The 22,324-nt window shown below is 36.4% G+C and overlaps 1 protein-coding gene across 1 annotated transcript in view; it reads right to left on the bottom strand.

Moving 5' to 3' along the window:
• ADAMTS6 (ADAM metallopeptidase with thrombospondin type 1 motif 6) overlaps positions 1-22,324 on the bottom strand; it is a 146,515-nt gene that overhangs the window by 87,129 nt on the left and 37,062 nt on the right. The window lies entirely within an intron of this gene.

The raw sequence follows: 22,324 nt of genomic DNA, 5'->3' as shown, positions 1-22,324 counted from the left end.
AACTCTTAATTATTATACCATTTTTTAAAAACATCTTAAGAACTGTCATTATAGTGCCCTTCTAATTACCCTTCCATAATTATAATGTATCTTAAGAACACATGCTAAAAACCTAAAATGAAAACCATTTCTGTAAAAAGCTAAAAAATTTCTTTAAAGGAAAATTTTTGTCATTGCAGATACAGTCTTTCAAATACAGAAGCTAATGAGTTCTTGTGTAATTAATATGTAAATATCTGGAGCTAGCAATGAAATTAAAATGTTTTCTGTGGCCTAGCTTTTAAAATAGCAGTGGTCATGCAGCAGTCAATTCATTAATTACACCTTCATATCCTGAATATGCAATCCTACAATATGAATAGTGATAAAAGTACACTCCCACAATGCTATTTATTTTCAAGGATTTATACTGACTTCCTTGATTTCTGAAGCATACTATGCTTCAGAATAATTTCTACTCTTTAGAAAGCCAAATGAAAAATAATATGGAAAGAAACCATCTTTATGCTTTAATTTTAAACCCAAATAGTTACTAATTTTGGGCCACCAGACACTGTCTGTTAAAAATACTGTAAGGACTGCTGTCACATAGGAGTCTGATCACAAGATCTATACCTTTCACTGCTAAAAGAGTTATGGTCTGTCTGCAAGCCAAATCCATGGACAAAATAACAAAGCATAAAATTTGGAACAAATCCAGTAAACCCTCTATGCATGCAGACTGCTGTGACCACATGGAATTCCTTTGATTTTTAAAGGGTACTGAGTTTGGAGCAGTTTGTGGGATTAAGCTATAATTTTGAACTTAAATGTTCATGTGCATTAATTTCATCAAGGTGGTTCAAACATGCACTGATTTCCCATTTGCTGTCTGGAGGAGGGGAGGGAAACCAAATCAGCATTCTTATACAAAAGCATACTTATAGAAAAGCATTCTTATAGGAAAGCATTCTGATTTCTCTTGAAATGTCCCTAAGTTCAAGATGACATGGATTCAGAGTAAAAGAAGGATTTTTACTGAACATTTCCTGTCTTTTACATAATTAAGGAACCAAACTTCTTATTTCTGTGTTCAGGAGAGTGTCTGAACCAAATCCTATTGAAATTCAAGAAAAATTTGTTCCTCAGAGCAAGTAGATGGCTCAGTCTTGTTTAGTGAGAAAAACCCTAACTAAATTCCTTAGAACATAGTTGAGAACTGAACAGAAAAAAGTCTCTGAAATACACAGGTCTTCTGCTTTTCAATGTCCAAGGGCACTAAAGAAAAACAATTAAAGACATACATCCTTAGATAAAATGGAAGTTGGAGAATAATGCCAATTCCACTCAACTCAAGTAAAATGTTGTCACTGACTTCAGCAGAGCTGAAAACTTTCCTGATGATCTGAATCAAATTATTGTCCTACAGGTATGAATCTGAAGTTACTCCTCACCTAAGGCTAAATTTCACAAAGAACTGTGACAGGAGAGGATTATATTAATTAAGCGCCTTGCTTCTGTTATATTTTTGAAAAACAAAGACCACAGTATTCTTCAGTTTCTGCTGGGAAGTGTGTGTTCTTCATTATGCATAACCTAGCATTTTTAAGAAACTTTGATCATAATGAAACTTCAATTAGATAATAAAACTAAGGAAAAGATAACTTTATTTTCCAATACACCAATTATTTTTGCAAGAACATCCCTGGGTAGTAACATGCTCTAAATATGCCATTACTAAATATTCAAATTTTATAGACAATGATTAATTTTCTGTAAGAATATTCATACACTCTCCTAGCCCCCAATTTACCAGGAATAAATTTTTTGAACTTTTGAAAAAGATTTCAGTCTAATGACTTACTTTATCTACATCATCTTCCAGCTCCATTTCTTCATCTTATTACTTTCATATGAATGGTTTCTCCTTGTGATTTGTCTGAAAGCTCACAGCATTTTATGAACCAAATTGCTCACTTCCTCATTTGCTTCTATATGACTTAAAAACAGACAAACTTTTCTTTTTTTTTTTTTTTTTGTTTTTTTTTGTTTGTTTGTTTGTGTTTTTTTGGTTTTTTTTTTTTGTTTTTTTTTGTTTTGACACCACTTCCAACTTTATTTTGAACCTTCAAGGAATCCATTTAGTTCTCAGATGCTGGGTTCCAAATGCAGACTACAGATGCAATACTAATACATGACAGCTAGTAATTTTAAGATAAGAAACCCCTGAAAATACAAATCATCAAGACTGCCCATGAGATTAGGTAGGTCTAATTGCTATGGGAAATTTAAAAAAAAAAAAACCAAAAAAGGCAACTCACAAACAAACAAAATGAAACACAAAGCACACCCAAAAAGAGCAGCACAAATGTGCAGTTTGATCACCAGGCACCTAGTAAATACTAAAAGAGCTAAAGAGACCCAAAAGGTAGAGTCTCAAGCCAACAATATTTTCAACCAACCATTAAAGATTATGAAAACAGTCACAATTATGACAACTGCAAAAATGTTGGTTCAATTCACTGACAGATGGTGTAAAAGAGACACCACGCAAAATTTGAATGAAAGAACACAGTTAGACAGGTAAATAACTTGGGATAAGATGGCAGCCAGACCATTTTGAGACAGCCAAGAAAAATCTGTGCCCAAGCCAAAAAAGAAGATCATATAACTCCTAATAAAGTGGGTGCAGTGCCCCTGCAATGTGACCACACTGAGGAAGTGGAATGGAAAAGAGGTAGGAGGGAAGATGGTTGATTACATGGCCATGCCTGCCCTGAAGAAATCAGAAGTCATTTCATGAGGCAGATGGGAAAGTGGTCTGGGACTGCTGGGCATTCCTGTGGGGCTGCTGAAGAGCTGCACAGACAGACAGGAAAAGGAAATGCATGATGAATGTACAACTGTCACTGACAGCTCTGACTGACACCTCAGCCAGAAGGAAACGGCACAGACAGACCATTATCTGTTCAACAGGCTGGTCAAGGGCTGGAGCAGCAGCACTGTCCTGTCATGCCATGGATCAAACAGCAAGAGTTAGTGCACCACACAGGGACACCTTAACAAGAAAAAAATCCTAGTCTTTTTTGGCAGGATATACAGGCACCATGCTAAAATATACTTGCACACTGTATTAAAAAGTGAAAGGGATCATACTGGACACTGAAATTCTACTATTTGCATTATCAAGATGTTTTAAAACTCTATCACAAATTTTTAAGAAACGCTCCTTTTACAGATTTGACCCATGAGAACAACTGATCTCAAAGAACTCCCATGAAAAGTTGTGGAGATGGCCATGATTTTAAACAGGCAAAACATACAAAACTAATCAGTTTTGGAGACGCCAACTTAGTAGTGTGTACACAAGATCTGTGCCAGTGGTACTCAGTGCAATAAAAAAGCCACTGATGTGTTTATTTTATGTCTTAGTGTGGATGTAAGCTACAGACTATCTCTTCAAGAAGTCTGTCTTATCTGTAACTCTAACCTGGAAAAAAAATCCATTTCCTTTGCAAATCTGATGACTGGCATGACACTGATTATTTGAGTAGGACACTTAAGTCAGATAAGAAAGACAAATTCTCTGTGAATATTGTAAGCACAGCTCAAACTTGTCAGGTAAATTGTCTGCAGTTACAGCCAATCCCAGGCACCTTAGGGGAATACAGCCATTTATTTCCTGCAGAGAAAAGAGAGAAGATTCTTCCTGATCCCTGCCAACTCTCCTAATGCATGCAGTTGTGCAACTATGTAGCTCACACAGAGTTCCATGACTGCAAATGTATTCCCACATTAAAAATTAAACTAAACTTTAAAAAAAGAGACATACTAATTCACAGATTTGATTATAAGAAATCATCACGGTTCAATTGTACCTCCCTCCACCCTTATCATAAAAATGTAAGAAATTTATTCTAGAAGCTAGAGAAGTTAAAAAATACTCATTAAAAGCTATTCAATCTCACATTAAGAATTATTTAGAGCATAATTTGAGGAAAAACTGTCCTGGGTTATCCAGTTATCTGACCTTCCCTCCACGGCAGTCATTTGTGAGTGTTTGCAAAGGAAACAAGACAGCTCATACTGATACCTCCCCTGATAGAAGTCCCCAGCTCTGGGCCTTAGGGTACTTCAGAGACAGAGATTGCATCTTATCATTTAATTGATTTTTCTTTTATGGTCTTCAGCCCTTTGTTAATTCCTCTTTATTCTGAAAAAAACAAATTGTTTCCGTGTCTATCTGGGGAATATGGTCATGCCTTTATCAGCAAAGTTGAGTCCCGCTGCTTCAGTAGAGCTTCTTCTCTTTGAAATTGCTATTTAAATTTATTTTTAAGCAGATTAATAGATGGGATTTCTCAGAATTGTGCCATTACACTGTGGCACTTCTGTCACCACCATGTACACTCACGAGATTTTCAAACTTTCTGAAGTGTGTGTATTACAGTTCAAAAAGTTATTATAACAGTGGCATACATGGTAGTAGATACAAAGGCAAGATTAATTATTTCTCCTTACATGTTAATGTGTATTTATAAATTCAAGGATAACATTGACTTTCTACCAGTCTTATTGTCCAAATGACCCATTAACTGCAAAGAGTCTCTATAAAACACTATTATTACTAGCTATATGTTACTGGAAGTGTCCAGTGTGCCAGAAGGGACTATTGACATCAAATTGACACTGAGATAGAAATATACTTGTTACAGGATTGGAAACATACATGAATATTATAATAAATACACTCTAAAGAATTTTATTAATCAACAAGAATAACCCACACAATGTCTTTAAGTACAGTAAATGAGTAAAGCATGAAAACTCTTTTTAGAAAAGCAAACTTTTCAAAATCAGTATGAAACACCAGCTGTTTACTTATACATACATCAAACTACTCCAAAACTACTCTGAGAGCCACCAATAAGCATGAGTAATATTTAAGATAGATATTGACATAAATAACCAAGACTTTTGAAGGAATATTTCTTAATGGAAAAGACTTATGAGACCAAAATAGAGTCACGGTAAATGAGGGAAAAATACCAAGATGGATGGAACGTAAATGTAAAAAAAAATTTTAAAAAAAGAAAAAGGTTAAAAGAAAAAAGTAAGAAATATCAGGCTAGGCAAAACCAACAGATATAACAAATATGTATGATGGGACATGAAGCTCTTTATAAGTTTCAAATAGGTGAACACATACTTCATATATACAACACTAGACAATTTGCTAGTTAATCTGCTTGAAAAGGTTGTCAGAAAATTAAATAAAGAGAAACTGATTCTCCCCCAACTAAGAGTAAACAGAGCTAAATACTACAAATTATTAATATTTCTTTTTTAGGGAATATTTCCAGACATGTTTTCTCTCAAAGAAAGGTTTTATTTTTTTCTTTTAAACCAAATTATACTTTTGACACTCACTTTTTAATTATTGTAGGTTTTAAGAACAAGCTCTTTAAATAAGATTTATCCTTCTCACATACCCTTGCTCAACAATAAACCTAACAAGTTCAATAGGGTAACATATTTTTTACTTTTTATTCTTCATGCTGTGCAGCATGATTTATCTATGCACTCAATCGTAGATGTCCCATTTCTGAATAAAGGTAAAAGGCAAAAAGGTACCTCTTATGAAAAATTAAATTAACCTAGTTCCAACACCTGTGACTACAAACTGAACAGATCAGACTGAATCTCAGATTTCTCTTGAATGGATCAAAACCTTCAGGCTATCTGACAAATCCAACTCCTATTTCTATAGTATGGAGGATCTAAAAAAAGAAAAAAAATCACTGACTCTCTTGTACTTTCAGTTTGTTTTTTTTTTTTGCATACATATATGTGGCTATATTTAAAAAGTGGTCATTTTACAAGTGTAGAAAATGTCACTAATGCTAGAGAACTGGATGTCACTAATATTAGAGAATTGCAATGGAATTAATGACTCCTAAAATAATTTGGTCATTCATTAGATTTGCACAGGTTGCCAATAGTAATACTCTCTACTACACAGGCTTTTTATGTCTTTTTTAGAGGTTTACTTCAGCACATCCTTTGCCTTACAGAAAGTGGTACACCATAACAGCATTCTGCCCTAAAATAAAGAACATGTCTTATTTGGTTCCTTCCTCAGAAACCTCAAACCAAAAAGAGCTATTTAAACCAAGGAAGGAAAAGAATAACATACATGTTACACATCACTCATCAGAAATAGCTTTTTCTATTATTAGTTTTCCATGTCTTTAATGCTGCCATAGACAACCAAAGTCTGTCTCTATAGGACTTTGTTCTGATACTTAGCTTGGGTGGATAAATTCTGAGTTACAGCCAGAAAAACTATTGCTGCTCTAAGCTCTAATTCTCCTGATTTAAGTAAATCTTTTAAATAATTGCACTGTTAAAGAAATTGCACTTCCATACTACTTTTTGTTAACAGCAAATGCAGTCAAAAATGTAAAAATAAACACAGTTCTGAAAAAAAAATTAATTAAGCTGTCATTTGTATTCATCAATTTTGGCAATGTATTAATAGAATAGCAGTTGCAAGTTGATCACAATCAGTAGTATTATTAGTGCCCTTAGAACACTCAGAATATCTCCTGATCCACATAAAAAATACTATGAAAGTGCATCAGAAATATAGAGCCACCTACCTATCTGAGAATGGTGATTTCAATAATATTCAGGGATAATGTAGAGACTCAGTATTTGCACTATCACCAGAGTGTAGGAAATACTTGATTTGCTGCTTTCTGAACCTCAGAAGCATTTTAAACTTTTATTGAATTCTCAGTATTGAGCCCAAATTTTGATGGAGTTATACAGACATAGCTGGCTTAAACTGGGCTAGAGAATTAACCAGAAATTTCTACACATCTGCTCTAAGTACACTGTTAAAAATTTCTCTATCAGTACGTTCAGGATAAATCCAGCAACTAACACATATAGCTTTTTTTCAAGGGACATTGATATTGAACAGCTTAAGCAGCTTGTAGGGCAATGGGTGTTTTAGAGTGTGCTAATGCAACCAAGTCTGGGGAAAAGGAAAGCTAGCAAAACTACTTACATAGGCGTGGTTGGGGGCATCCTGCCACACAGCAGAAAATAGGAAGAAACTAGTCTAGACCTCTGGCAGAAGGGGAACACAGCTAACAGCTATGATTACTAACCAAGTTTTAGCTCTGTTGTATGGAAATAAATTAGGTAAGTTAGAGCAATAACATATTGCACATATATTTCTAAGTTTTTCTATTCTTTTTTTCTGTGATTTTACTGTGGGTAATTTTTTTCTAAATTTCTGAATACTGTAACAATTAGTTTACAATCTCTGAGAAGATCACATATCTTTATACACAAAATGTCCACTTTATTTACCCTTACTCACACTGCATATGGCATAAAAGGCTAAGTCTTGCTGTAAAGAGTATCAGTTCATTAGGATGACAGACCACACCTGGTACAGAACCTAAGAATTGCAACATGGGCCAGACCACAGATTCCACTATCCCAATACCTTGCCTTCACAACGAACTGAGAGAAGGCCCAAGAAAGAAAAACACCACTGCAAGCATAAAATGTCAATTATACCAGTACTCTCCCAACTATTTTTGGCTCAGAAATTTTGAGACAGATGTGCTTCTGTGTATTTAGTACTTTCAATGGATTTTTCTTCTGTGAACATGCCTAGCCAACCTTTCAACCTATACATATGTCCAGCTTCCATAAAGTGACTTGCCAAGAAGTTTCAACATTAGCTAAACCTTGCATTAAGAAGGGCTGCCTCTCTTCTCCTGGTTTTGAGTCTTTCTCCTTCTATATTTTCTGGACAGCGTCAAGTTCTTGTGGTGAAAGATGCTATGAATGATTTTTTCCTCAGTTATGCCCTTATACAATCTTGTAGCTGGTTAGATCACTGCAGTAAAAGTCCCATACTTTTCCAAAAGCTGACTTCTTCAAGTAAGAGATTCCTCAATTTAGTCATTCCTTGTAAAGAAAGTCACAGATTTTGCAGTCATCCTTGCTCCCCTTCTCCAGTTCTCTAAAACCTTTTGAGATGAGAAGGCCAGAGTAATATCAAACTATTCAAGATGTAGGCATACCATGCCCAGTTTACCCAACTGCATAAGGTTCTTTATTCTTTTCCCAATAATCTTTAATACATTTAATTTGCTAGATTAACAATCTATACTTGACATGTAGTTCAAATGTTCTCAGGGAAATAATATTATTATCCAATGACAGGAGCAGGGGTTGTGTTTTGCTACTTCTGGTTGATATTTGTACAAAATTCTTGAGAAAAAGATTGAAAATCTTACATATATACTGTCACAACTTATTTTTCCTGAAAATAATGAGAACCCTGTGCTTGGACTCAATTAAAGAGCAAATTATATTTACACAAAGAGCTAAATTTCAGTAGCTTAATCCACTAATTAAAACCTTCTTCAGTCAATGCAATAAAGTTTATTTGCTGACTTCTTTTAAAGGTCAAAACCAAAGACTGTCATTCCACCCAAATGATTTTTAACCCGGACTAGAATCAAAATATTTTTTTGTCTTAAGAGCATACTCACAGCAATGTATTTTAAACGTTTAGTGCTTTCTTTCATAAGCATGTGTTACAATAAGTTACAATAAAGGATTTCTCTTCAAAAAAGGTCAGCAAACAATTTGATCTGATTGCTTAAAGAACAATACAAAGCCAATTGAGTGCTGGACATCTATCATAGTTTTCCAGATGACATGCAAAATACACCTAATAAAGTCTGAAGGTAGCATATTCTGTGGTCTGCTTGTGAACAGAAAGGAAAAGAAATACATAGAATTATATTGCAGCAGAGGCAAAGACTATTCTAACAAAGAGGATCAGTTTAAAAGAAAAACACAAGTTTACAAGAAGAAAAATACGTCGGAGATCTTGTCCGAGTTTGTTAGAGCACATCAACCTGTCATGTTAAGACCAGAAGGAGCTTAATTTGATTTTCTGTGTTTTTTAAAAGGGGCTGGCAAATGGAATACTTGCACTTCACATGGATCTTTGAAGTGTGTGTATGAAAAGCAGAACCCATACAATTCAGAACTGCATGCAAATCTTTGCTTCATCTTCTTTTCCATGTAATACAAGCCGGGAAGAAATATTAGCTCTATTGAAGACAAAAAAAGTTTGTGCAGCAAAGGATAATACTATTATCATTTATCTTTTTCATTACCATTACCATTTCAGACGTGTAACAGCTATTATCATTTAGCATTTATCATTTATCATTATCATTTTCATTTCAGGAAAAATAACTTATTTTTTACAAATCATTTTAATGTCAACAGCAACTAACTGTTGTGAATTAAGGGCTGCATACCATGAGAACATTAACTGACTTTACAGAAGTCACTCCTCATAAATCCCTCTTACTGTATACAGGTCAGGATTAGTCAACTGGATCTATCCAGGCTGTCTGCAGCCATACATCCTTGCTTCCTCTTACCTTAAAGAATGCAAGAGTGAAGCTGGTGCAATTTATTTTATTACTCCTGACAAAAAGAAAAAAAATCACAGAAGTAGATAGGAAAGAGTGGCTTCAGAAACCATGATATATCCTGCAAAGGGATACATGTGTCAGGGTGGTGCTCTGTATATGAATTCTTTAGCCTAAACTATTACATCCATAGTATGATTCAAGCCTTCACTTTGTAAACGAGCCTTTCAAAGCTAGCCTATCTTGAAGTAGGAAAATAAATTAATAAATTCCTCTTCGTTACATTTATTAACCCCACCAAGTATTTAGCCACTTTTGTCTTTTCTGAAAACTTTTACAGTTATATTTCCAAAATTAGTTTGGTTCCCCCTACAGATGTTATGAAAGAAAAGTTCCACTACTTTTTTTAATTGACAATCTACTCCTTCATATTAAAATTCACCTGAACTTCTGTTTCATTTTTACCACATACTGCATATTACCATGAGACTATTAAAATAATTATTCCCATGAGTTTTATAAAATTTTAAATGCTGAACAGAAATTTTGGCTGGCTCCAAGGAGAACCTTTATTCCCATGAGGGCAGTCAAGCAGAAAAGTGGTCTGCCCAAAAAGGTATTGCAAGATTTGACTGGGTAAAATCTTGTGAAACCTAGTCTGATCTAATAGCTCATTCTGCTTAGGGGATAACATTGGACTAAGATCTCCAGTGGTCCTTTTTGGACTGAATCCAATAGATTCTAAATTGGTGTTACCTAAAAATCTTCTCATCATTTAATTAATAATTATGAAAAAATAAATATTACATTCTAACACAACTCTTCAGAATATTAATTCGGAAGTAAATTACATTTAAATTACATTACTCAAAACTGAAGCATCCTTAAAACCATAGTTATTGTATAGCTTTATCTTTTTCATCAGTACAAAAATCTGGAGGAATAGGTTCCCTCTCCCTCTCACTCTGAGTTGGAATAATGCTACATCTTCCTAATAACTACACATGAAAGCTCTTGAACTTCATTTCCCAATTAGTTTGTGAAGTTCTAAACACCTGACATTGCCCTGTAAAGCACATTCTCTTCTGCAATGCCAACACTATCGCCCAAAACACTAGCTGTAAGAAATCCAGGAAGTTCAAGCTGAAGGAAAAATAAGCATGCCTTATTTCTTTTTGACTCATTAAATTTTAGAAATTAATGTAGCTAAACCATTATAAATAATATCAGGTAAATACCGTAAGACCTAAACAAGAAAAAAAACCACATCCAAGGAAATATTTTTTTCAATTGTGGCTGAAAAAATGGGGAGAATTTCACTGTCTTAAGGTTACAAAATTTTTATTTTTTAATAACTAGTTTCATTTATGTAAAGTTATTGAACTAAAACACTTAAATTCTCCCCAGATTTATAGAAAAGGAAGGATAAAATTTAGAAGTTTAATAAAGTAAGGATGATTTAAAAGAGGTTGGATAGCATGTAGGAACTACCATTATTTGATTTTCTTTTTAATTTATTAACTGTAATTTCTGTTTTATAAAGTAGTCTGGTTCTCATTTGTTCCGTTTAAGTTATTTTAGTGTCTCTATTATTGCCAACCATAGCTTTATTCAATAAATACAAGTCATTTACAAATATAAATACTTTAATCAAATTCTCACTTTTGCTTGGAAGAACTTGGAAAAAAACATGTGGTGTTCCTCAGAACTGTGTTGGGGCCAGTCCTGGTTAACATCTTTATCAATTATGTGTATAAACCTCTGCAATTTAGAGATGACACCAAGCTGGGTGGGAGTGCTGATCTGCTGGAGGGCAGGAAGGCTCTGCAGAGAGACCTGGACAGGCTGGATCATGGGCTGGGGCCAGTGGAGTGAGGTCAAGTAAGGCAAAATGCCAACTCCTATTCTTGGGTCACAACAACCCCAGGCAGCTCCACAGGCTGGGGCAGAGTGGCTGGAAAGGAGCTGGGGGTGCTGGTGACAGCAGCTGAACATGAGCCAGGGTGTGCCCAGGTGGCCAAGAAGGCCAATGGCATCCTGGCCTGGATCAGCAATGGTGTGGCCAGCAGGGCCAGGGCAGGGATTGTCCCCAGTACTGGGCACTGGTGAGGCCACACCTGGAGTGCTGTGCTCAGTTTTTGGCCATTCCCCACAAGACACTGAGGAGATGGAGTGGGGGTAAAGGGCAGTAGAGCTGGGGCAGGGTCTGGAGCACAAACCCTGTGAGGAGCAGCTGAGAGAGCTCGGGGTGTTTAGCCCAGGAAAAAGGAGGCTCAGAGGAGATCTTATCACTCTCTACAGCTGCCTGAAAGAAGGCTCTAGAAAGGTGAGGGTCAGCCTCTTTCTCCAGGCAACAAGTGATATGATGAGGGGAAATGGCCTTAAATTGTGCCAGGGGAGGTTTGGATTACATATTAGGAAACATTTTTTCACAAAAAGGGTTGTAAAGCATTGGAACAGGCTGCTCAGGGAAGTGGTGGAATCACCATCTCTGGAAATGTTCAAAACACATGTGAATATGACACTTGAAAATACAGTCTGTTGATGGTGATGCTGGGTTGACACTTGGACTTGCTAATCTCAAATGTCTTTTTGAACCTTAATGATTCTATTATTTTATGATTCTAACTTGTAAAAGCCTAAAGCAAAAAAATCTAAATTAAAATGTTATTTTTATTAGTTAAAAATTTTTATACAATTAAGAGTCATGAATCTGTTTAAGCTCTTGCACTACTTGCGAAAAAGTGCAAGAAAAGAGTTTCCTTCCAGTAATGAGGGGAGAGATGGTAATTTCACCCAAATGTTTCAGTGAAGTTACTACCTCTAGCACAGCACCATACTATTTAGTTAGGAAGGGACACATAAAGGAGCAAAGTTTTTTGGACTGCCAAACAATCTGCTTAATTGACGCAAGACATAACCAAAAATAGAATTGCAAAACATCACAATTCTCCTGATCAAGTGCATCTCATACTATTGCTATTGTTTTATGCTTGGTTTTTTTAACCACTAAACTATTAACAATCATAACCAAAATGTGACTAAAATGGAATAGCTTCAAAACCAGTCTTGGTTGAAGACCCATAAAGGCTTTCATGGCCTAAGAGACTGCATTTCACACATCTGAAAAATTCCTTGGTTTCTGAAGTATAATTTCTTGTTTTTAACTGATTTCAAACACACTGTTCACAATTGCGTAACATATTTCACTCTGCTTTGGCAGGTGGTTGAAAGAGCTCACAGGGTAGAAATTTCTTCTGAAAGAATCTGGACAATGAGCATTTGTCAGCATTACTTATGACCTTGCAATTTCTAAGCAGGACTAACTGTCCTAAAATAACAATATAAGCAAATACCTTTCATTACAGCTAAATTAATGTGCAAGCTAAGGAACTGCCTGTACCTCTTCCTGCCTATTTATCCAATAACTTAGCACTCCCTTTTTCAAGCTGCTGAGAGTAATAAATGAGAGATTTACATGGGTCTGGCTGAAGCAGTGTGAAGGCAATCCAAATGCAACCTCAGTGCTATCCAAAGAGCCATCTTAAAAGGTCTGAAAAAGAATCACACACATTTGGAAGCTGAATGTTATCAGCTCCCAAAAACACAAGTTCTACAGTTTTCAGAACACAACCTGAACAAAATGTTCAGAAACAACAAAAATATTAACTTTAATAATTTACGCCTGATGTCCTAACATAACATTCCAAATACCTACAGCAGCAATTTGATTCAAACAGTAGTATTGGATAGTCATTGGTTCTGTAACTCACTACAAAGCTAATTTTAAAACAAGGTTGTGTTACTTGCCATATGGAAAGGAAAAAATGAATTTTGGCAGTTTCTATTCTTCCTGCCCTGACCGTAAGGCATCTTGTCCTCCAAGATCACAACTGCATTAACTCTCAGCTTACTGACAGTGAAACAGTCAGCTTCATGGACTAAGCTAACTTCTATTATCTTGTTGCTTATATGTCTATTACACAGACTCTTATATTTCCCTGGCATGAGCCTTACTCTCTGTAGATCTAGGAGTCTTCCCAGAAAAGTCACGTTGGTCAACATGTACTTAAAACTCCAAAACATGCAAAACTGTAAGTCATTTACAAACTATGTCTCAAGTTGAGAAAGAATCCAAACAAAAACACAAAGAAATATTTTTCTTAAATGATCTGAATATTTTTCCTTCTCCATTAGACTGACCAGGATTTGACACTCCAGTTAGTCTTATACCAAATCTAAAGCCATTACTAAGAGTTCCAAAATTTCATCATAAGTGAGTGAGTAACCAGTCTGGTTACACAAATTCCAGACTACCAAAATTACGTCTCACTGCTAAGATATGCTGCTGACAACATTTTCAATTTTTAAAAACAATAAAAGATCAGAAATTATCTCACTCTTCTGAGAATCGCTTGGAGGAGGGGGCAAGTGGGGGGAAAGGGAAAAGGGGAAAAGGGGCAGGCATCAGGAGTCAGAATTAGAAACAGGGAAAAATTAAATAAGTATTTGACTTGAAAAAAATAAATATGTCATGATTTTTTGTTTCTAGATATGTAAGTATTTTTAACTAAATCTCTTATTCCTAAGAACTAATAATAACTTGCTTTTACAAGGGAAAAACATCTCTCCATTTATTCACAGACCTGCTTTAGTACCTATTATGAACAAGTGTTTTCACAGCATCCCTCCAAAACTGATACAATACTCAAAGATCATTAATAGATTAATGCAATTTAATTGCTAAAAACAATGTCAGTCACTGTAGCAACTTCTCTAACATGGACACATATCTTCTTCTACTTGGAGAAATACTAATTATAATAATTACCCAAACAGAGAATTGTCCTGAATAACAACTATGTTCTGAGAGATAATAAAAAGCTTTCAATTCCAAATTGTAAAAGCTATGATGATTTCTCATTAAAATATATATGTATATATAAAGTGCACATGTGTAGAAACATCCTTTTTCTGCAGTACCCAGGGCACAAGTATATCTTGCCAGCAAACTCCAATAGCACATGCCCAAAAACTCAGACTGTAGACTAACAGTAAACTGTCAAACTCTGAAAACTCATGAAGGTACTGTTTCAAAATGATTGTGGACTTAAGCTGTGGGGACATATGCAGGATAGTCTGTTTGCCCAAGAAAGGCTTGGGCAGAAAAAACAGGTAATTACTATTTCAAGTCATGTAAAGATCTCTTTGGCAGTGGGCAGGCAGGCAGGAATCTAGAAACCCAGAATCTATAAACCATGTCTAAAAGGCTAAATCTACTCTAAAATTCTACAGAAAGATGGTCTACCATCCAAACTGGAGAAAAATGCAAGGTGTGACTGGTAGTACAGTCACATTACAGTACATTAAATGAGCATTTAAGCAAGAAAAGGACACGAAATAATGATTCTGCTTTCAAAGTCACCACTGAAAGAAATTTGATTTTGGGAGAACCTACTCCTCTGTGCTTGTAACCATTTAACAGATCACCAGTCCCAGGGGCAGATAGCTGACAGCTTTTAATAAAGCAGCCACAGATTGCGGGCTGAGCCTATATCACAGGTATCAGGAACAAAACATCACAAAACATCAGAGGAGTACACTGTAGTTGTAATTTCTGTTTGGGAGGCTGAAGAGCATTTTTCTTTTCATTTTACAAGACTACAAAAAGAAAGAAAAACTCCAATTAAAGAGTAAAACTAAATCTATGAGGAACAGCAGAAGATGAATCTGAACCATTCTTTTCTGCTTTGTGGAAGCTCTCACTGAATACTATAAAAAGCTTAAGATGGCCTTTCCTGATTTAACTGTCCTCTCAAATAGCAAAAAAAAATATAAAAAAAAAGCCCAAAAAACAACCAAACCAAAATTAAACCAAACAAACAAAAAACACAAACAAGCAAGCAAAAAAAAAAAAAAAACCCACCACAAACCAAAAATCTTTGGATGTGAACAATAATGCTACTTCAAATCTGTATCATGAAACAGAATGAGAAGCATTACAATATGGGCATATTTCTAAACATGGTTCTTATTTCCATCTGTAACTTGCTAAATTCTCTTACTGTGTAAAGTAGAGAAAAAGTATGAAGAAGGTGTGGATACTGTTTTTCAATGACCAGGCTGCACAAAAGCAGAAGAATCCAGACTACCCTAATCTGCTACATAAAGGGCTAAAAGAAAAAGCACGTGGAGTAGAAGTCTGTGGATGGTATAAAAGTAGTCTTTGGCATAAGTACTAAGAATAATGAAGAGATAGTAAGCCCTTTTTTTCTTGTTGCAATGGGTTCAGGGGATGCACACAGCTGCAGCATGGCATGGACAAAGATACTAACATTCAAAATTAACACTGTAACACTGACCCAAGCACACTCCCAGTAAAATCCCATTTCCAAGTGAATTTCAATAACATGCACATGAAAAGCATGCATTTAAATACTGTACTTCATATTTAAAAGGATTTACAGGTTATTTGCATTTATGCCTGTAGTGGCACAATCAGACCTTTCAGCAGAAAAGAATCCATAGTAAGAGATCCTGTTTGGATACAACAAGTGCAGAGTCTAAACACAACTGAACGTGTAAGTTCCACACAGAGAATTTTCCCCTTGGCATGAATACAAAATCATAAGACTTAGGTGACCAAGGATTTGGCAATCAAGCCCTGTTAGGTGCAAGCTGCAGATTGAAGGGTGGAGGAGTGTCTGTATGAGGGGGCTTAACAAGCATTTTAATACTTCTACACACAGCAGTTCACAGAAAAAAAATTGTTATCAAGCAGCCATAGCAAAGACTGAGACAAGCAAGAATGTAATATTTAAACAGAAATTTTGTCAGAATATGACAATTGATCCTCATGTTCTAATGAGCAGTGGGAGTCAGGATCAATTCCATACTGTAAAAAAAGGGAACCTTAAATACAGATGACCTAGCACCTTGGTGACTTAGAGGGAAGAGTGCCATCTACTGAGGCAATAACTTAATTATAATACAATCAGCAAATCCTATTTTTGTTGTGAAACAGGAAAGGAGTTTTTAAAAGCAATATTTAAGTACCTTCTATATCCTATTGAAAATCTAAGCTTTTTATTTTGAATATTACTACAATTTATATGATGGTGATTCTGTGTTCTTAGCGGGCTAATGTTTTAGCTGAATTAATACTTAAAATATGCCTGAAGAGCTTCTAAGGCCTCTATTTCTAAATAACCTAGGAGCTTTAGTTTCCAAGTAAAAGATATCACTTTCTGAATATTCTGCCTCTTAAAAAAGCCTCATATTTGGACACAGAAACATGAAGGTACGCAAAGGGACAAGTGAAAAAGGCCTTTATGCCTTTTATTCTCCTTCATATAAGATTCTGGTGTTGATTATAATTGTGTTGGAGGACAAAAAAATTAAAAAATAAAAACATAAAGAACCAGTTACAGAAAATATTCTGAATTTATTTGACCTTTCGGTTAATAAACTTGTTCCTAATCAACCTGAAGCAAACTTTTCAGCAAAATTAACTACTTCTAGAAACATATGCAGTAGTCAAAGAAAAGTACATAACTTCTTAGTGTGTTCTGCTTGAAACTCTTTGGTAAGTATAGCAGAATATTATTGTGTACAGTATTCAAATTCTTTAACTTAAATTGTATAAAGCAAGTGATTAGTTCTGGATGGTTGTGAACCAATTCCTCCTGTGCTTTATATATTTGCTAGGTATACAATACAATCTGAAATCTGGTCAGTGAAAAGCACTAGGAATGAAGCACAAACTGCACTGTCACTGTTTCCTTAAAGGTCATAGGTATACCTTAAATTTTGTTCTCCAATACAGCATAGTAAAACAATAGCAAACTGTATTACTGGAGCCCTTGCCAAACTTACAATCTGCATATAGACCATTACAGTACTTGTAAAATGTTCAATTTCCATTTTTCACTTTCTATTTTTCAAATAGCTTGCCTCACTTGTGTTTTACTATCGTAATGTGAAAACACATTCAAATGCATACACATGATAGTTTACTCAAGTATAATAAACCACAGCTTTATGATGGCTATTTAAAAAAAAAATTCAAAAAATTTCATCTGAGGAAAGCAAAACTTCAGAAATCTGACCATGTTTCTACAGTTACCTAAAAAAAGCTGTATTTGAAATGTGAAGCAATCATGAGCTGGCATTCTTGGATTTAACCTCACCAAATGTAACAGGAAATTACTTGGTAACTACTTGGAAAAAAATAGATGCATGGAGTAGGTGATCATCAAGATTTTGGGTTGAGAGCAACTATAAAATTATGTCTCACATAGTGTTCAGGGAGTGTATAGCACTGAAAAACTAGAATTTCTCAGCTTGATTTCAGCATATAAAATTGATATAATTCCTAACAACAATATATGCTGTGACATATTAAGGGCAAAAGGACAGTTGTAAAAGAGTAAGATATTTTAGTGGATTACATAAATTATGTTACTTACCAATAAACTGAGTTCTTCAAGGATACTTTATCCAAATGCACATTTTCATAAAAACACTACTACCAATATGATCATGGATTTTTTTTTTTTTCCCCTAGTACTGACAAGTAACCATTCTCTTTCTGGTTTGTACTGACTTGGTATGATTTCCCATGCTGCACACACTCCAACAATTTTCCCTAGTTTTCAAAATCAAGGTTGTGAAGGCTTAGGAAGGAGAAAGCAGGATGGGAGAACATGGTACATCAATGTAAATTCTGATGCACAGTAGATACCAGTAGTAATTTTGCTTCCTTCTCATAGTGCTGTCCATACACATGATCTTTGCTATAGAGGGCTGCAGCACTGAGTTTGTGGAGATTGTTTCTGGGATCCAAGGCAATAGAAACTGTGTGCCTCTACTCAGAGCCGCATCCATCCCAAGCAATCACCCGAACACTTATCCCTGTGTAAGAGACCACAGAATGATTTGGATTGGAAGGGAACTTAAAGATCACCTAGTTCCAACCCCTCCACCCTCAGCAGGGAACTCCTCCACTAGATCAGGTGCAAGCTGGCCTCGAACATCTCCAGGGGATGGGGCATCAGATACTGTGCAACCTGTTCCCAGTGCCTCACCACAGTGAGTAAAGAATTTCCTCCATGTATCTAAGCTAATCTACTCTCCTTCATTTTAAAACTATTCCCCCTTGCCCTATCACTACATGCTCTTGTAAAAAGTCCCTCTCAAGCTCTCATAGTCTCCTTTTAGCTACTGGAAGGATACAATAAAGTCTGACTGGGACATTGTCTTTACAAGATAAACAACCTCACAGCCTTTCTTCATAGGAGAGGTTTTCCATTCCTCTAGTCATCTTAATTGTCTGTCTCTGGACTCCAGTCCTTCCTATTCGGAGAACCTCAGAGCTGGATGCAATACTGTCCATGAGATGTTAATGAGCAGAGCAGAGGAGAGCAGAGCAGAGCAGCAGAATCACCTCCATCAACCCGCTGCCCACATCTTTTGATGCAACCCAGGGCACATATGGCTTTCTGGAACCCAAACACACATTGCTGGGTCACGTCCAGCTTTTCATCCAGTCTAAAGTCCCTCTTGGCAGGGCTGCTCTCAATTCCCTTCATGCCCTAGCCTGTGCTGATACGGGGTTGCTGTGACCCAGGCACAACACCTTATAATTGGCCTTGTTGGGTCTTCTGATGTTGACATGGGCCCACTTTTCCAGCTTGTCCAGGGCCCTCTGGATGGCACCCCATCCTTCAGGTGTGTCAACAGCACCACTCAGCTTGGGGTCACCTCCAAATCTGCTGAGGGTGCACTCAACCCATTTGTCTTTGTCACTGTTAAAGACATTAAATAACAGTGGTGCCAATATGGACCCCTGAGAGCACCACTTGTCTGATGTCCATCTGAACTCTGAGCCATTAACCATTCCCCTCTGGATGGGATCATCCAACCAGTTCCTTATCCACTGAACAGTACACCGCTTAAATCCATCTCTCTCCAATTTAGCAAGAACGAGTTTGTAAGGGACCATGTCAAAGGCTTTACAGGGTCCACATGAATGACATCTGTAGCTCTTCCCTTATCCACTCATGTAGTCACTCCCTTGTAAAAGACTATTGGTCTTTTTTCCATTCACCAGGTACTTCATGTGACTGGCACAACTGGCCAGCTCTCTCTGAGGTGCCTCTCATGAAATCCTATAGATTTATGTATGTTCAGGTTCTTCAGCTTGTCACAAACTTGCATTTCATTTAGAGTGGGAAGAACTTTGCTAACCCAGTCCTTGTTTTGCAGTCTATGACAGACATGGAAATATTTTTCAGCAGAGCTACCATAGCATGCATGCATGGTAGAATCAGTTCTGAAATGTAAGGCAAGGTCCTTAGTTAGCAGACCACTATCCATTTGGAAATTTTAACTAAATTGCTGTTATTCCAGATCTTTCAGGCATAAATGCAAGTAGTAGTAAAGAAATTTGTTTGGTTTTAGTAAACTGAACCATATATAAGTGAAACTCTTTACCAATTATGTAAAAGACATTACAACAAATACATGGGCTAAGAGAGGGGAGGTTTGCCCTTTTGGAAGAAGAAAATGGCCTGTCTCAACCTTGGGCAATTAAAAGGAAAGGAGATGGACTGCTGTTAATGACTGGGGAGGTGTTAGACATGTGGATTAGGGCAATGCCAAGCACAAATACAGGCTGGGTGAAGAATGAATTGAGTAGCCCTGAGAAGCACTTGGGGGTGCTGGTGGCTGAGAGGCTGGACATGACCCAGCCATGGGCACTCCCAGAGAGCCACACGTGTCCTGGGCTGCATCCAGAGCAGTGTGGGCAGTGGGGCAGGGAGGGGATTCTGCCCCTCTGCTCTGCTCTGCTAAGACCCCACTGCAGTGCTGCATCAGCTCTGGGGTCACAGCACAGGAAGGACATGGAACTGCTGGAATGAGTCCAGAGGAGGCCACAAAAACAATTATAGGAATGGAGCACCTCTCCTGGAGGACAGGCTGAGAGCGTGGGATTGCTCAACCTGGAGAAGAAAAGGCTTTGCAATCCTGCAGTACCTAAAATGAAAGCTGGAGAGAGACTTTTTACAAGAGCTTGTTGCGATAAGAGAAGAGGTAATGTATGAAATTGCCTCAAGTGTATGAGATAGTCATGATTTTTTTCTCTAGTGTGTCTTTAAAATGCCCTTTATTCAAAAAACTACACCAAAACGTCACTTACATATATTTATGTATCTTTGATATTGTGTTACCAGACACAAAATTTTTGGGGTTTTATTATGCTATTTTCTTTAATTTCTATTCAGTTTTTAATCTAGCATCTTACACAGTAGTTTACCTAACAGTATTTGACACAAATGGAAACAGCTATTCCAGAGCCACAGTGTTTAACTAGAGCTAGAAGAAACCACGGGCACTGAAACAGTGAAGGTAAAAGATAACTTGGGGAAATAGGTCCACTTAAACTGATTAAGTGGCAAGTGGTCAAGTGAAAAAGTTGTCTCTGAAAACACACACTGATAAATTCTGTCATATGCTTGTCATTTACAAAAATCAAATACATTTACCAGTGTGTCTGAAATCCAAAATTCAGTGGAGGTTCACACACTGAGGACTGTACATTGTCTTAGTATAAAAAACTTTTTCCTCTGAGCCTCTGAACAGACATTACAGACCGTATACTTCTAACTATGTAGAATCAAAAGACAACAGTATTTCCAAAGTTGAAGACAATGATCTAACAAGAGAAAGGTTGAAATTCCTTAATGAAATACCCTATGGGAATGAAAAGAATTTCAAATGAGAAAAATCTGTCCCAGTTGAACATGACTTCTCACTGCCAAATCTTCCACAAGACTACAGAGTAGCACAGGAACTAAACCCTTAGCCAAAGGACCTTGATGAACCTTTCAGTTTTGTGAGTTTTTATTATGTACCTATTGTCTCTAGACCTTAAAAAAAAATTCCAAAATACACATTTATTTTACACTGCTGTGGCTGTATGACTCCAAATTACTGTTTAACAATAGAGCAATTCTATTCATACAGATGAGGTGATTTTAGAAACAGGACACTAAAACACATCTGTATCACCAGTCCCACAAAACATTGCTCCAGACTACCTCACAGAAAATACTTTTATACAGCTGCACCAGACACTTGGGACACAAGTGATTTAAGATTTGTATGGGAGAAGACTCTCTTCAACATACAGTGAGGGAGCAAAGGATACATCTGAATCTCAAGGATGGCGGGACAGCTTATGGCATACAATATTTGAAAGATACAAGGAGGTCAGTAACAATGACCTCTAATAAAAGAAGGCACAGTGAAATATCATCACTGAACCAGCAGATATAATTTTGCAGGCTTAAAGATATAGTATCTGCAGATATAGTTCTGCTGGCATTAACATTTTTATTCTCTTTCCTCATTCTACAGAAGTCCTATAACTTGAACTCAAGCACGGCAAAAAACCCATGAAGTTGGGAGAAATGCTTTTTAAAAATAACACTATCACATTGTAAAAGAAGTCCTAAGTATTACATTTTGTTTTAAGAGTGACACTTTGGTGATTCAGGCTGAGGAATCTGCATGGTTTTGTTGGGTTTAAAGTGTGGAAGGAAAAAGTGGTTTTGGTGTCATTCCACACACATGCACACACACAAAACGTTCTTTTGTTCCTCCCCCTCCCTTCCATACACTAAATCTAGTTGTTATCACCTATAAGCAAGAAGAAAGTACTCTGCCCTCTAAATGGCCTAAATCCTTCAATATGATATACTCATGCAGAGTTAGTTTTTAGATATATATAGTTATGCAGAGCCAAGTTAATATTTAAGGCACTTGGCATAAGTATTTGAGTTTGACTTAGAGATCAAAAT

This window comes from Serinus canaria, chromosome Z (assembly GCF_022539315.1).
Source record: "Serinus canaria isolate serCan28SL12 chromosome Z, serCan2020, whole genome shotgun sequence".
In the NCBI taxonomy this organism is placed as follows: domain Eukaryota; kingdom Metazoa; phylum Chordata; class Aves; order Passeriformes; family Fringillidae; genus Serinus; species Serinus canaria.
This window is presented reverse-complemented; position numbering and strand designations above follow the sequence as displayed.